The sequence below is a fragment of the Quercus lobata genome, chromosome 3 (genome assembly GCF_001633185.2).
Source record: "Quercus lobata isolate SW786 chromosome 3, ValleyOak3.0 Primary Assembly, whole genome shotgun sequence".
In the NCBI taxonomy this organism is placed as follows: Eukaryota; Viridiplantae; Streptophyta; class Magnoliopsida; order Fagales; family Fagaceae; genus Quercus; species Quercus lobata.
In genome coordinates, this window is record NC_044906.1 from 70,435,275 (window position 1) to 70,442,998 (window position 7,724).

The following is a 7,724-nucleotide window of genomic DNA, read 5'->3' on the forward strand; positions in this document are numbered from 1 at the left end:
AAGGTTTAAAGCCTTTACCAATTCACCAATAAGTACCATAAGATCTTGTGCTTGAGGCACAGGTACTCTTAGCTTATTTGCACGCTTGGCAGCTTGCAACTTGAAACAGTTTGGGCAACTATGCCCGGTCTTTCTACAAAAATGACACACCCACAAAGGTTTATCATGCTTCTTGTCCTTAGGGAGGTTAGGAGTCTTGGGCTTAGATTCTTTAAGATCAACCCTAATCTTTCTAGGAGGTGGTATAATTTCTACTGATTTGACAATCTCAATCTTGGAAGGCTCAGAAGAAGAAATAAAATTTGTGGAATGAGTTTCAGACACAGAGATGTTATCAACAAAACCTAAACTTGTTTTTTTCTAAGGGAGACTTCTAAACATTCAACATGTGATTAAGTTTAGAACTAGCAGATCTATTAGTTTGTTCTCTAGGAATAGATAATTCTAGTTCTAGATTCTTAAACTTATCAAGCAACATCATGTTTTCAGTCTTCACCTTATCAATCAAATTATTAGCATCAAGCAATTTCAACAATAAGTTTTTCTTTTCAATTTCAAGGGAGGCAATCTTCTTTAAACCTAAGTCTATACTCATTGCATCCTTTGCAGCAACCTTACACAGCTTATTAAAAGCTTCTTGCAAATCAACACACTCAGAGAGTTCCCTATTAGAAGGGTTCTCTTCAACCACAATATTTTCTTAAACTACAGTAGTAGCCGTGAAAGCAATGAAGTTTCCATCTTCATCACTACTAGACTCGTGATCATTAACTTCATCATCACTAAGGGTTACAGTCATAACTTTACCCTTTGACCTCAAGAATGTAGGATATTCAGATTTCACATGACCACCCTTGACAACCAAAACATTGTTGACCTAGTGAATTACTAGAGGTTCGACATTGTTTTTATCTCTTGCCCTTCTGTTGTTATTCCTAAGAAAGTTTCTAAAGTTCTTAGCAAGATATGCAATCTCTGTAAAAGAAAGTTCATCATCAAATCCATTCCCATCAACATCATCAACTGACTTAAGAGCCATTGATTTGGATTTGTTTGTCTTGGGTAGGTCTAGCTCATAGGACTAGAGAGATCCCACAAGCTCATCAACAGGAATGGATTCCATATCCTTACTTTCAGTAATGACAGTCACTTTGTGTCTAAAGTCTTCAGTCAAGGATCTAAGAATCTTCCTAAGAATCTTAGGTTGATCATAAATTTCACCCAAATTATAAGTAGAATTAACAATATCATTAAGCTTAGCATAGAATTTATAAAAACACTCATCATTAGACATTTTAATGCTTTCAAATCTAGTACTTAATTGCTGCAACTTATTAATCTTAACTACCTTTGTGCCTTCATGCACAGTTTGAAGAATATTCCATGCAATATGAGCAACCTCAACATTTAAGATTCTCTTGAATTCCTCCATAAAACCAGCATTAAAAATAGCATTCATGGCTTTGCTATTACAAGTGGCTGCCTCTTTTTGAGAAGTTGACCACTCATTAACAGGAGTAGTCGATTTCTCCCATATGTATTCAATGGAGTTCCACACTCTCTCATCAATAGATTTCAGGAATGCTTTCATTCTTACTTTCCAATAGGCATAGTTGTTCCCATCAAAGTGAGAGGATAGAAAATGGTGAGAGAATGGAAAAATGGGAGGATAGAAAAGATTTTAATTTCTCTCCTTTTTGTTTGGTTGGAAGTGAAAAAGTGGAGGGATGAAAAAAGTGAGTTTATATAAATTTATTCATATACCCTTGTTAAAAAATGATGCCAAATTAAAACAAAAAAGTTATCAAAAAAAAAAAAAAGTAATCACCCAAATTTATTAAAAAAATTAAAATTATGTACTAAAAAAAATCATGTCCAGTTAAACCAAAAAACAAAACAACTATCCGCCCTAGGAAAAAAAAAGGGTGAGCCAACTGGATGAAGCACATAGGCATTTTTGTCAAACAAGCAAAAATGCAACCCCACCCAGTTTTCTCCCCATTTTGGGGAGAAAATATTCTTGGTGGGCCTAGGGAGAAAACACTTGAGCCCCACTAATTTTTTTTCCCTCCCCTCCCTCCAACCAAACAGTTACAAAAAATGTTCTCTCCTTTGTTTCTTTCCATCCTCCCTAAAATCCACCCAACTAAACATACCCTAAGTGCCAAATCTCGAAGATTGCTATCGTAGAATGTGCCTTCCTTATTAGATGTCCCTACATCAAATCCCATTAGCTCTACCAATACACACCAACCCTCCTAAAAAATTATGTCATTCTTGTTATTTTGATCCTTATTTCATAAAAGAGAAGCCACAAACTGTAAATCAGTTCCCCAGCTCATGAATAAGCTCTCTCAATCCATAAAAGCCATGCTCACCTTCCCTCAAACATTCCTTTCCCTTTTCAACAAATCCTAGCTCCATAAATGTTCCCTAATCAGTTATAAGTGACCTTCCCCCCTACAAAAGACTTAATATAGTTGAGTCTTCTCATTGTTTTCCTCCATTTCACCACAAACTTGCTCACCCATTCACCTGAAAGTAGCCTTTAATATCCCATATATATCCCTTATGTATATATACTTCATAAGAATCTTGGTTGAACATTTACTGCACTGAGATGGAATCTCTCTCTCCCCATATATCATGCCAAATAACCTATTTTTCTTACCATGGAACCTTTGGTCTTTAATTTTTGCTTTTCCATTTAAAAAAATAATGTTTTTGTAATAATGGAGTTTTTTCCTCACATTGATGTTGTAGTAGCAGAAAGTACCCTGGATCATTTTGATCGAGACACATAAGGATTTTTTGATGTGAACACTTACTTGAATTTGTTCAATAATTGACTGTGGGTCATCAGTTTAAGTTTACCCTACCGTTGGAGAAATTTATTTGTTTGCATTGTTCTAATAGATCTACTTTTGTATCAATTAATGTTTCCTTGGGCTTTAATGTTGTTCTTGCTAAGGTGCAACCTTCATTCCTCGCTTGGATAGGCCTATCATTATACCAAAAGACTTTGGGTGGCATTTCCAAGCCCAAGGTTGAGTCTCGATTTGGCTACCACATATTTCATTCAAGAGCACTAATTTTTGCCCCCAACAGCAAGTTTTTTCCTTTGTCTCCTAACAACAACTTTTTTCCTTTGGTGGATGATGAAAATTGGAAGTTGACAATGTAATGAAGCAAACATTAGTTGAGTGTGATGCATTAAGTTTTCAAGGGTGGAGTACTCATTGCAAGACAAGATATTGTTCTATTTTGGATGGGACAGCTAGGAAATAATATAGGTACACAGAATGACTTGATATAAAGCAAGAAGTAGGGGTCTGCATAGGTCAGGTTGAGGGGTTTTCTCAACCTAACTCACTGTGGTTGGTAAAAAAAAAAAATCCAACCCAAACCAACTCATCATAGGGGTCCAACCCAACCCATGTAAACCAAGTTGGATTAGGTTGGACCCATGGGTTGGACTGTTTTTTTTTTTTTTTTAATTATTATTATTATTATTATTATTATTATTATTATTAAATTGAGCACTGTAACAACACCACCACAAATAATAGAAAAATTATAATTAAATAATCACGAGCATAACACCAAACTAACACATATTATATGAGGAGAACTTAGGGTTTTGATTTTTTTTAGAACTTAGAATAGGAGTGGGAGTGGCGGTAGAGAGAGAGAGAGAGAAACATGAGATAAGAAGGAGATTGAAATGAAGAGAACTTAAGGATTGAGTTTTATTTAGGAAAAAGGACAAAAAAGTAAATAACAAAATTGTATAATATATTTTTTGAAATTTAAATATATATTAAATATAGGTGGGTTGGGTCGGATTAGATAAATTAATTTGTAAATCTTATGACCTAAACCCAACCCCACCCACTATAAAATAAAAAATAAAAAAATTCACAAACCAGCAAGTTGAGTTAGATCAGATCGTTTTTTGAGGGTTCGTGAGTTGGCTACACATCAGGTACTTAGAAGTGTAATACGTTAATTAACCGTAAGAGGCTCTCATGGTTGTTTGCTTCCAATATTAGTATACTAGAATCTTTTGTGGAGGCATTATATGTCAATTACAATTGGTAAAAAACTATTTTTTTAACATCCCCCCTCCCCCAACACACAGCAACGACCAAGCCTTAGTTTCAATTTTTTTTTTTTTTTTTTAATCGACTATTGATCCTCTACCGTTAGAATTGGCCACCTATAAAACAAAAGTAAATAAATAAAAGCATAGATACAGGTTGTTTTCAAAATCTCTAAGGGCAAAAGTTTTTTTTTTTCTTTTTGGTTAATAATTTGATGATTGGAGCAGGAGATTTGAATCTGGATGTCTCCGTTTAAAACACCAAGATGCGCCAGCTAGTTGAGCTAGAATGCTCTTGATGGCAAAAGAATTCTATGTTATAAATAAATCTGTGTTCAAAATTGGTTAAGTAAATACAAATATATAAATATATATATATATATATATATATATATATTTTTTTTTTTAATTTCGGGAAGGGAAGGAGAAGGAAAGGCAGGTTAAATCCGTGATACGGGAGACATGGGAGGGGTTAGAAGCCTATTGGCACAAATAATGAACTGTAAAATCCTATAATTCATCATGATTATCAGCCAATTTTAAGCCCCAGCTCAGATCTTCACAATGTCTCACATGGGGAACAAGTGCACCATTATCAATTCCTTTCTTTGTCTTGCAATCATAAAATGGGGGAGCATGAAAACAAGGCTCCGTTGACATGGCCTGATGGCATAGAGAGTTTTGAAATTTTCAACCAGCTTCTGTTGCAATATTTGTTTCGTTAGTACTCTGGGAGTTTACGTTACCATTTTTGTTTCATTACTAGTCTATTAGAGCAATTTTTTTTCCTCACTAATTATCTTGGTTTAGCGCGTGGGTTTGTTTCGTTAATTTTGCAATTTTTTGCTGGTTTAGAAGCATTAATTTCTTTTTAAGTTAGTGGATTACGGATGTGGCATAATCTCAACATTTTATTGTAAAAAGAAATTATGAAAATTTAAAGAACTCCTAGAGGATCTTGATCCCTATTTTTAATCAAACCACTACTTTACATACTTGTACGACTTCACACATCCTTATCATTAATATCACCATCTCAAAGTAACATATATATGACATCACCGCCATTATTGTAGTTTTAGCAACAACTTATCCAGAACCAAAGTATATTATGGTTCTGGAATCAAGCTTAATATATGGTACAAGGTAACAACTTATTTGGGACACTGTTACATGTATTACTGCTAATTATTAATGATTAGGTAATCAATTATATCCTCCTCGCCCAGTGGTGTTGTAGCTGTTGGATCCTCCAGGTGTAATGGGGCCATTGTATCCACTTCGCCCATTGGTGTTGTACTCCGCTTGAAGTAGCCTTCGTCCTGCATATACAAATATTATGTTATCAAATGCTCCCTCTCTGTTTCTTTTTATAAAGTTACCTTCATTTAAAAGTAAAGAAAGAAATAAAGAGAGGATAAAAAGGGCAGCCACACTCTGAGTGCAGGCTTTAAATTCTTATTGTAACTTTTAATTTTGCTTGAACGGAAAAAAATGGTTGAGGTATTCATGCTAAATTGCATGATCCTATAACTCCATCGAATTATAGGATCATGCTACAACTATTATAAATTTTATCATATAAAACTAATTGTCAATGAATGTATTGATATGATTAAAACTTGTAATATCCTTACTACTACTATTTTTTAAAAACGGGTTGGCAAAGTGATTAGTGTTTTTTTTTTTTTTTTTTTTTGATAAGGAAAATAATGAGGGAGGAGGTGCCATGAATAAAAGATGCTCAATGATGGCCAATTTATACAAACCAAGTTTGACTTCTGGCTCTGCATTATCAACCGCAGCAGTAGCCACCTCAGTGAACATGATGAGGAGAATGATCGCAACAAGAACAGCCAAAACCATATACTTTGTGGTGCTAGTTGCAGCCATTTTTGCCATACTAAACTTCAGAGCTAGGGAAAAGATTAGTTTTTCTTGACAAAACAAAATCTAGAGAAAAGATTACAATTTACAATGGGGAGTTTTGGGGTCAGAGCACATTTATAGGTGTAGATGAGGACTACTCCTAAGTGTTTTACATTACTATATTGTCCAGTTTATCCGTATGATGCGCCTTTTCTATGAGTCAATGGTTATCCACCTTTTACTTTAAACTAATAGCAGACTCAAACTATATGTGAGAATATATAATTACTTTATAATGTGATAAAATTAAAATTAATTTTTTTAAATTTATTGAAAATAATTTGTTCTTCTTAAAAATTGAATCATTTCTAAAAATATTTTTCATCTTTCTATTTCTACAAATATATCATTCTATTATTTTAAGTTTTTTTTTTTGGAAAAAATTGTGTGTTTAATTGATATCATTCTTTTCTTTTCTTTTTTGAGAAGAGAAATTATTCTTTTTTCAAGTGATCTATATTTTTCAAACTTTTTTTTATAGTGTGTTATGTTTTCCCTTTTTTATTCTACAACTAAATATTTTTAAGTTTCAAATTCATTATTTAAATTTCTCATTCTCTTAAAGAGATTGTCATGTTAATCAAATCTCATCACAAATTTACAATTGATATCACTCAAGTAATTGATAGGCACATTCAAATATTACAATTGTTCCCTTTGATTGTTAAATGTTATCATTTTCAATTATAAAGAATTGAAAATAGTATATAAGAAAATAATATTATTCTATTACATAACATGAATTGGATAATTTGGTGTTTATTATTATATTTTTTATTTTTACTTTTTCTTTTCTTTTCATCTTATTTTATTTAACATTTAAATTCAGCCACATTCTCCATATCATTAAATTATTAATATTTTCTCTCATTTTTTATTTTTAAAAATTAAACATATAATATTTTACTTAAATTCAAGTAAATAAAATTGTCAAATTCTCACTTTCAAAATATCTAACAATTAACTCAAACCAAGATTATGAGAGGGAGAAAGAGTACATGTAATGAGAAACTCACAAAATATACCACCAAAATGCATCGACCCAAAGTATCTAAAGTAGAGTTGCAAGAATATATATATTGGGATAATATTATACCCTTATTGCCGTATTTGCTTATAGAAAGTTTGTCAGTCAAGCACTGCCATATTTAGAATTGTAATAATATTGCAAGATGGGGAGAAAGAACTCTTTGAAGAGGCACCATTACTTGGATAATAATTAATAAGTATATGTGCATAAAAGGCGAAAATACAAGCCAAAATACAAATCACATTATTCAAATACCAATGAAATTTTGGTAAGTGCTGCTAAATACCAACTGGAGGCAACCACACAAGTCTGCAAATTAATTTCCTCTCCCTATGCCACCAACTGAATACACAAAGGAAATATCTTCTCTTTTTATGGTTTTGGTGGGACGGTGAAAGATATTTGAGGCTTGCTTCGAACAGATATTCTCTCTCTCTCTCTCTCGTTAGGGATTGTTGATTTTGGAACGAAGATGACAATGTTGGGGATTTTATTTGTGTATCTGATCTGTTTTTTAGTGGTGAAAATAGCCAAATACCACGTTTTGGCAAAATTTGTGGCAAACTAGCACTGTTTCGAAAATATTTAGCAATCTACCACTTTTTTAGTACTCGAGTTCCACAAAATCGAGTTCTAAATAGTACTCAAGTTCAATGAACTCGA

At 32.9% G+C, this 7,724-nt stretch overlaps 1 long non-coding RNA gene across 1 annotated transcript; it reads right to left on the reverse strand.

Moving 5' to 3' along the window:
• Nucleotides 1-5,092: 5,092 nt before the first annotated feature.
• Nucleotides 5,093-6,081, reverse strand: LOC115979523. The gene is made up of 2 exons (XR_004089074.1): nt 5,872-6,081; nt 5,093-5,424 (listed from the first exon to the last, which is right to left on the reverse strand). It is a non-coding gene; the product is annotated as an uncharacterized LOC115979523 (long non-coding RNA).
• Nucleotides 6,082-7,724: the final 1,643 nt, after the last annotated feature.